The sequence below is a fragment of the Schistocerca nitens genome, chromosome 2, assembly GCF_023898315.1.
Source record: "Schistocerca nitens isolate TAMUIC-IGC-003100 chromosome 2, iqSchNite1.1, whole genome shotgun sequence".
NCBI lineage: Eukaryota > Metazoa > Arthropoda > Insecta > Orthoptera > Acrididae > Schistocerca > Schistocerca nitens.
This window is the reverse complement of record NC_064615.1, coordinates 1,014,068,404-1,014,077,784: the sequence shown is the minus strand read 5'-3', so window position 1 is coordinate 1,014,077,784 and position 9,381 is coordinate 1,014,068,404. Positions and strand designations below refer to the sequence as shown.

At 46.6% G+C, this 9,381-nt stretch overlaps 2 non-coding genes across 2 annotated transcripts; both read right to left on the bottom strand.

Annotated features, from left to right (window-relative positions):
- Positions 1 to 674: 674 nt before the first annotated feature.
- Trnap-cgg (transfer RNA proline (anticodon CGG)) lies at positions 675 to 748 on the bottom strand. The gene has a single exon. It is a non-coding gene; the product is annotated as a tRNA-Pro (tRNA).
- An 826-nt stretch (positions 749 to 1,574) lies between these two features.
- Positions 1,575 to 1,648, bottom strand: Trnas-cga (transfer RNA serine (anticodon CGA)). The gene has a single exon. It is a non-coding gene; the product is annotated as a tRNA-Ser (tRNA).
- Between the last annotated feature and the right edge of the window lie 7,733 nt (positions 1,649 to 9,381).

Below are 9,381 nucleotides of genomic sequence, written 5' to 3'. Positions count from 1 at the left end.
TGTTTCCAGAATGAGAATTTCACTCTGCAGCGGAGTGTGCGCTGATATGAAACTTCCTGGCAGATTAAAACTGTGTGCCCGACCGAGACTCGAACTCGGGACCTTTGCCTTTCGCGGGCAAGTGCTCTACCACTGAGCTACCGAAGCACGACTCACGCCCGGTGCTCACAGCTTTACTTCTGCCAGTATCTCGTCTCCTACCTTCCAAACTTTACAGAAGCTCTCCTGCGAACCTTGCAGAACTAGTACTCCTGAAACAAAGGATATAGCGGAGACATGGCTTAGCCACAGCCTGGGGGATGTTTCCAGAATGAGAATTTCACTCTGCAGCGGAGTGTGCGCTGATATGAAACTTCCTGGCAGATTAAAACTGTGTGCCCGACCGGGACTCGAACTCGGGACCTTTGCCATTCGCGGGCAAGTGCTCTACCACTGAGCTACCGAAGCACGACTCACGCCCGGTACTCACAGCTTTACTTCTGCCAGTATCTCGTCTCCTACCTTCCAAACTTTACAGAAGCTCTCCCGCGAACCTTGCAGAACTAGCACTCCTGAAAGAAAGGATATAGCGGAGACATGGCTTAGCCACAGCCTGGGGGATGTTTCCAGAATGAGAATTTCACTCTGCAGCGGAGTGTGCGCTGATATGAAACTTCCTGGCAGATTAAAACTGTGTGCCCGACCGAGACTCGAACTCGGGACCTTTGCCTTCCGCGGGCAAGTGCTCTACCACTGAGCTACCGAAGCACGACTCACGCCCGGTACTCACAGCTTTACTTCTGCCAGTATCCCGTCTCCTACCTTCCAAACTTTACAGAAGCTCTCCTGCGAACCTTGCAGAACTAGCACTCCTGAAAGAAAGGATATAGCGGAGACATGGCTTAGCCACAGCCTGGGGGATGTTTCCAGAATGAGAATTTCACTCTGCAGCGGAGTGTGCGCTGATATGAAACTTCCTGGCAGATTAAAACTGTGTGCCCGACCGAGACTCGATCTCGGGACCTTTGCCTTTCGCGGGCAGGTGCTCTACCACTGAGCTACCGAAGCACGACTCACGCCCGGTACTCACAGCTTTACTTCTGCCAGTATCTCGTCTCCTACCTTCCAAACTTTACAGAAGCTCTCCCGCGAACCTTGCAGAACTAGCACTCCTGAAAGAAAGGATATAGCGGAGACATGGCTTAGCCACAGCCTGGGGGATGTTTCCAGAATGAGACTTTCACTCTGCAGCGGAGTGTGCGCTGATATGAAACTTCCTGGCAGATTAAAACTGTGTGCCCGACCGAGACTCGAACTCGGGACCTTTGCCATTCGCGGGCAAGTGCTCTACCACTGAGCTACCGAAGCACGACTCACGCCCGGTACTCACAGCTTTACTTCTGCCAGTATCTCGTCTCCTACCTTCCAAACTTTACAGAAGCTCTCCTGCGAACCTTGCAGAACTAGCACTCTTGAAAGAAAGGATATAGCGGAGACATGGCTTAGCCACAGCCTGGGGGATGTTTCCAGAATGAGAATTTCACTCTGCAGCGGAGTGTGCGCTGATATGAAACTTCCTGGCAGATTGAAACTGTATGCCCGACCGAGACTCGAACTCGGGACCTTTGCCTTTCGCGGGCAAGTGCTCTACCACTGAGCTACCGAAGCACGACTCACGCCCGGTACTCAATTAAAGTGGTTCACTTCACCGGGAAAGCTCGGAGAAGCACATTCAACAGTAATTAAATCCATAATTGAAATTTCGTTCTCGTGTTAAAGTGCATTACTTTCATCCATAATTACACTTCAAAACATTACTCTGAATGTGAGGTAGTAAAACCACATTAAAAGCACTGATATAAGGGCAATGAAATGACACTGAAGCAGTGCAAGAAACACAGCCACGCATATAACACTTTTAACTGACACGTTCAATAAATGCAGAACTCATTGCAATCACGCACTTTTGCTTAAAATTGCTTTGATACTTCTCAAATGTATTGAACAAAAAATTATTTAGTGCTCTAATAGAGGATTCCAGTTTATTCTTGTACTAAACTGTCAATATTATAACTCTAAGATTCGAGTATTGTGGCACAATAAGTTGTCCCAGCCAGTATAAAACAGGTTAACAACTCCAGAATGAGGTTTTCACTCTGCAGCGGAGTGTGCGCTGATATGAAACTTCCTGGCAGATTAAAACTGTGTGCCGGACCGAGACTCGAACTCGGGATCTTTGCCTTTCGCGGGCAAGTGCTCTACCAACTGAGCTACCCAAGCAAGACTCACGCCCCGTCCTCCGTCTGTAGAGTTTGATAAAGGTCGGATTGTAGCCTATCGCGATTGCGAGACCAACGACGACTGAAGAGAATCGTTCTACGTGACAGAAGTGTAACTATTCCGCAAATTGCTCGTCCTTCAAGTGTCAGCGTGCGAACCATTCAACGAAACATCATCGATATGGGCTTTCGGAGCCGAAGTCACACTCCTGTATCCTAGATGACTGCACGACATAAAGCTTTATGTCTGGCTTAGGCCCGTCAGTACCGACACTGGACTGTTGACTTGAAACATGTTGCCTGGTCGGACGAACCTCGTTTCAGATTGTATCGAGCGGATGGACGTGTACGGGTATGGCGACAACCTCATGAGTCCATGGTCCCTGCATGTCAGCAGTGGACTGTTCAGCTGGTGGAGGCTTTGTAATGGTGTGGGGAGTGTGCAGTTGGAGTGATATGGGATCCCTGATACGTCCAGATACGACTCTGACAGGTAACACGTACGGAAGATCCTGTGTGATCATCTACATCCATTATGTCCATTCTGCATTCCGACGGACTTGGGCAATTCCAGTAGGACAATGCGACCCCCCACAAGTCCATAATTGCTACAGAGTGGCAGAGGGAACACACTTATGACTTTCAATACTTCCGCTGGCCACTTAACTTCCCAGCCATGAACATTATTGAACATGTCTTGGATGCATTGCAACGTTCTATTCGAAAGAGGTCTCCGCCCACTCGTACTCTTACAGATTTATGGACAGCCCTGCAAGATTCTAGGTAGCACTTCCCTGCAGCGCTACTTCAGACATTAGTCTAGTCCATGCCCCGTCGTGTTGCGGCACTTCTGCGTGCTTGCGGCGGGGGGGGGGGGGGGGGGCTCTTCACGATATTAGGCAGGTGTACCAGTTTCTTTGGCTCTTCAGTATATAAGATTATCGCGAAGCAGCATACATTTTCTATCATTTATGACACACAGTACCCGGTCTAGCAATCTCTGAAAAATGTCTGTTGTATTTTTGAGCCTGAATGGCTTCCTCTGACATTGAAAATGACCCCTTGGGAACACTGAAGCTGTTTTAGGTCTGTTTTCTGCTACTACCCCCATCTGGTGGTATCCACTTCACAAATACATTGTGAAGAAGTATCTGAGTTTGTCTAAGCTATAAAATCTCTCTGTGATGTCTGGTATTGGAAGGGCATCTGAGGTAGGTCAGGCATTCCGGTATGTATAGTCGCTACAAAAGCGGCATTTTTAGGTGTCATCTGTCGACTTTTTCGGGTAACTGGAGTGATGGGTAATGGATGCTGTACATGAAGCAAATCCTTAAATTATGATCGTAATGCTTCCATAGCATGACAGTCACTGATCAGCAAATGTCTCACTTTGTCACATAATGCAGAATCATTGTCGGTATGCTCGTGGCTGGAGTCATCACAAGACCTGTCAGTATCTTCTCCATCTAAAATATCCAATGTGGCAGTCATTAAACACTTCGATACACTCACATCGTCCATACACTAATTATCAAGGCAAACTGAAACAATACATTCATCATTCACGTTATTTATGAGTGCTACGCTTCGACGTACAGAACAGTGCATTTTCTCCAAATGTTCGTTACTTTTAACTGGCAAAACCAAACATAACATCTCCTGAGGTGTGTCTGTACCCACAGAGACTCAAACTAAGTCTTCTGTATTTGACCGTACCTTATCATGGCTACCCATATTAAGGTTGCGTGTACGAGTCGGTAATACCTTCATTATCAGGACAACTTGCGACATTTCCCTGCTTGCGGCTGTATCACCCACTGGAAACAACGACCTCCTAGTACAACTGTGTGTCACGAAATGTCGTAATTAAAATGATGCTTAGTAAGAAAATCAAACCCCATGGTTGTAGAACAACCTTCACCAATGTTTGGCAGTGACTGCATATACCTGAAAAAGCATTATAACTAAACCCTCGTAACCTGGAACGGGCACACCCTGACCTCTTTCTAGGGAAGAGATCTAGCGCAACCAGCAATGCTTACGCCCCTATATCTACTAAAAACCTATGTTCCCAGCCACCATCGAAATTCTATAAACGGTATTCCGCCTCTGCATCTACTCATGTGGACTCATTCTGAACTACACTTTATTGGGAACGTTTCTTGATGGTTGGTATGTTGCCGTTCTCATTTAACGAAAGGTTTTCTTTTTTTTTTAGCGATTTTCTCTATTCCTTCACTCCTATGCTTTGTGACCTATTCGTTTGAACATGTAGCATTCCAGCTGATATCAGTTATGTTGTAAATGGCCCTCACGCCCACACCAGTGTCATTTCATTACTGAAGCAAACACACCATGGTCGCAACGATCCGTAGTACCTTTATCTATCTCTTTGAACTTTGTGACGATCCTAATAGCTGTGGACAACCTAGCAGAATTCACCATTGTAGCCCTTCGGGGCATTTCAGCTGAAATTCTGCGCAAAAACACCTTGAGAACTCTCTTCTCGGTTTCTCAGCGTAGCACTGTGTTTACTTTCTCCGTCTGCGTTAGGTCGTATATTTGGAACTTAATGGTTCGGATCCTCTCCAAGAATGTTTCAGCAGACTCGTTATGCTTCTCCCTAAAGAATCGAGTACTGTTCCACTTACGATATCATCATCATAACCCTCCAACTGACAGTTAAAATGCTTTTGCGTCCCGCAAGGTCTCATGGTGACCAATGTTTGACTTAAGCACTCCAAACAACCGCAAATAGCTCAAACGAAGGCATACATCGTCAGACAAATCTCCCAACCAGGCTGTAGTTAAAACGTCATCGAGAAAAGTGGTGATGTCCTTTGTTACCTTGTCAGGAAAATGAAAATGCGTTATCAAATTTTCTATTGCCGGCTCCCCCCCCCCCCCCCCCCCCCCCGATGATTGTGAGGAGAGGGTACATTCAGAAATTCAGCACTCAGTATAACCTTAACATCCCCATATTGTCCCAGTACTTGTTGTTTCTCGGCAAGTAGAAATTCCGCCTGGTGCTTGAAATGTTCTACTGCCTAAACAATAAAGGAATATAAAATACGTCCGCAGCTCGTGGTCGTGCGGTAGCGTTCTCGCTTCCCGCGCCCGGGTTCCCGGGTTCGATTCCCGGCGGGGTCAGGGATTTTCTCTGCCTCGTGATGACTGGGCGTTGTGTGTTGTCCTTAGGTTAGTTAGGTTTAAGTAGTTCTAAGTTCTAGGGGACTGATGACCATACATTTTAAGTCCCATAGTGCTCAAAGCCATTTAAACCAATATAAAATAAAAAAATTTAATTAACACGTGGTTCACAGTACAGAGTACAGAACACACAACTTACTCTAGTTCTTCTGTATCATACAACCCCTACATACAGTACAATCGCCGCGCGGAGTGGCTACGCGTCTTAAAGTGCCATGTCACGGGTTGTTCGGCCCCTCCCGCCGGATGTTCGAGTCCTCTCTCGGGCATGGGTGTGTGTGTGTGGTTCTTAGTATGAGCTAGTTTAAGTAGTGTGTAAGTCTAGGGACCGATGACCTCAGCAGTTTGGTCCCTTAGGACCTTAGGAATCCACACACATTTGTACATTTTTCAGTACGATCTCATGCCTAATAACCCCAACGTTGACAAATGAGACAATTAGCTGATAAACCCTTCATGCACGGAAACTAGTGCCAAGAAAGACTGAACAATGTGCACCTCCCAGGTGTTAAATATGACTCCCAGCAATTACCCTTAAAGCCGGACACCTCAGGAGATTAACACAGTTGCACAAGCGTTACCTTCAGTTTAAAATGTACGTCCCTATGATCAACCCTGGCCACTGAGTGACACAATGGAAACCGCTAGTTGCACGTTAAAGAAAATGCTTCTCACCCACAAGCATGTACTGTAAGGTGACGATTCTGGCATCAGAAACTGGCCCAATCGTAGCTCCGTTAAGTGTGCCAAGGGGGCGTGAAGCCCACTTGTTGTCACGGAGATCGGCCACTTCTTACGCCATTTCAGCAGCATCGTCTTGAGACTCACTTGTGGACTCCAGTTGTAACGGTCACATCATGGGTGAGAATTTATAGTGGGCGTGGAGGCTGGGCAGGGGAGCTCAGGAGTTGGTGTAGGTCGCTGTTATACGCCCTTGGCGCCAGGGTACCTCCCGTCTGGAAAGTACTTATTGCTTGTGGTTTTTACAGTGAGGATTGTCGTCTCTGGCGTGGCGGAAGGAGCGCTGAATCGCCCACACGAGAGCGACAGGGAATATGGATGCAGCGCTTTGTCAGCTGAGGCCTCGGCGTAGGTCAGGACGCATCGGCAGTGCCGTACAGGTAGCTGGAGCAGGAGTCTGGGTATGTGGAAGGCTGCCATGCCTCAACAGCAGCTGGTGTGCCCTGCCTCAGTGCCAACAGCATATCACGGACACTTGGTGTCGTGAAGGTAGAAGCGCAGGAGCACAATAAAAAAAGTAGCGTACAGCCAGGTGGTACTACGTTCAGCCATGGAGGTACTTGGGTGCATCGCCAAACAAGTTGAAGGCGGTAGTTTGCAGGCACTTGGTACAGCCCTTTACCTGCGGAAGGCCCATACTCGTCTGCATATTGTAAAGTCATAGTGGTGACTAGGGCTGTTGATAAAATATCGATACATCATTATATCGGCTCTTTCTTTACTAAATATATCGATATATACCGTCGACATGAGCTCCACCGATATATCGATATGAAAATGGCAGTATCGAGTGCCGATATTTCTATTTTATATTACATATTTTTTTACAGTTTTCGGTAAATATTTTAAGTTACTCTTTTGAAGTTGTAATTGAACATAATTTTACTTTCATTATGTGAAGAAGTCTTACTGCTTTTTGAGCTTTCATCATGTTCAATCTTTCTCTTTGACAGTGTGAAGCAAGTACACGTAGTTCAAAAGTAGTAGTCCGACTGCACTGTGGAATGATGGTGTGAATGGAATAATGATTCCCATTGTGGAGACACAGCATACCAACTGTGTTCAAAAAATCGGCATTCTTCAACAATGGTTGCTGAAAACGATGAACAAAAATCTAAATGACAAGACCGGTGTTTGCGGTGGGCGGATACATATCGGGATAAATGATGACGTTGTCGGCGCTCGGCACTACCAAAAAAAACTGGAACACTTATCTTCACAAGGAATTTAGACACTACAACTGCTGGTTCGGTGGCGTTGGCAGAAAGTGAAAAATAGGGAAGTCGACATGAAGCGTTCTAAACAAATCCGATAAATCGGACACTTTATTGTGCCACTTACATGCAGTTAGCATTCTCGGCGAGGTGGTTATCGCCAAGCAGGAACGTGCATCGTTTTTCTTTCAATTCTTGGTCTAATGGGGATAGGCATGCTGCTAGCTTGTTAATGTACACAATACCTATTAATAAATCATTGGGTGAAAAAAAATGGTTCAAATGGCTCTGAGCACAATGGGACTTAACATCTGTGGTCATCAGTCCCCTAGAACTTAGAACTACTTAAACCTAACTAACCTAAGGACATCACACACATCCATGCCCGAGGCAGGATTCGAACCTGCGACCGTAGCAATCGTGCGGTTCCGGACTGAGCGCCTAGAACCGCTAGGCCGGCCATTGGGTGAATATACAGCTCTGAGACTGGCAGTATATTTACAATGTGCAGGCGAATTTTTTTATAGGCAGGTACTTTGATATTTTTTCCGACGATATGTCAACGCACCGATACCTTTTTCGATATATCGAGAGCCGATAATGATGTTATTTTAATTATCCATATACCGGACCTTCGATATTTTTAAAAATATCGAGAGTCCTATTCGTGACCCAACAGTGTTGGTACCTTGCAACGCCTAAATGGCCACTACAGCCAGCTGGCCGATGTCTCAGAGGCGAAGGGTTCTCTCCGCGGCATGTAGCACAACATGACTCGCCAACCAAGCTGTCCCTCTAACTAGCGAGGCTGTCATTCCGTCAGAATCGAACATGCAGACGGGATGAGCAGACACTGAGTCTGAGGTTTCTCAAATTGACGCAACGTCATCACGGCCGGCGCGGTGGTCATTTATCCGTATTATCATGAGGTGTCAGCAGAGGTGTCCCCACCATTGTGTCTCAGTTATTGTCAATTCCCCTTGCGTTCGCACTTTCCATCAGAGCCAGGACGGCGTGCTGGGGCTGAGCTCGCGTGTAACGTGTTATGGACTGTATTTGCAGGGCTCGCAGAGTGACGTATTGGGTGCTGTCATACAGCACTATTTGCATTCCTCGATTACGCCTCGACTCACTGTGGAAATGCATCACGAGTGACACACTGCCTTCTGGAACACTGTCACTCTTTGCGTGTCCCAGATACTGAGTGTGAAAAACGGTATGAACGAAATCCGATTCCTTCCCGTCTGTACGAAGTAATACTTCTTTGCATCCGCTGTGTAACAGTACCCTGCTAAGAATGTTATAAAAATGATGACTCTCAAATTTCTTTGGTCGCTGACATATGGCGGCTTTGAGGTTGGGGTGTTTTATATTTAAAAGCAGGTGTGAACATGCGGTGTGACCTGAGTCGAAACAAGGCCCCGGGGGTAGACAACATTCCATTAGAACTAATGACGGTCTTGGAAGAGCCAGTCCTGACAAAACTCTATCATCTGGTAAGCAAGATGTATGAGACAGGCGAAATACCCTCAGACTTCAAGAAGAATGTAATAAATCCAATCCCAAAGAAGGCAGTTGTTGAAAGATGTGAAAATTACCGAACTATCAGTTTAATAAGTCACAGCTGCGAAATACTAATACGAATTCTTTACAGACGAATGGAAAAACTGGTTGAAGCCGACCTCGGGGAAGATCAGTTTGGATTCTGTAGAAATGTTGGAACACTTGAGGCAGTACTGACCTTACGACTTAGCCGGCCGAAGTGGCCGTGTGGTTAAAGGCGCTGCAGTCTGGACCCGCAAGACCGCTACGGTCGCAGGTTCGAATCCTGCCTCGGGCATGGATGTTTGTGATGTCCTTAGGTTAGTTAGGTTTAACTAGTTCTAAGTTCTAGGGGACTAATGACCTCAGCAGTTGAGTCCCATAGTGCTCAGAGCCATTTGAACCATTTGACCTTA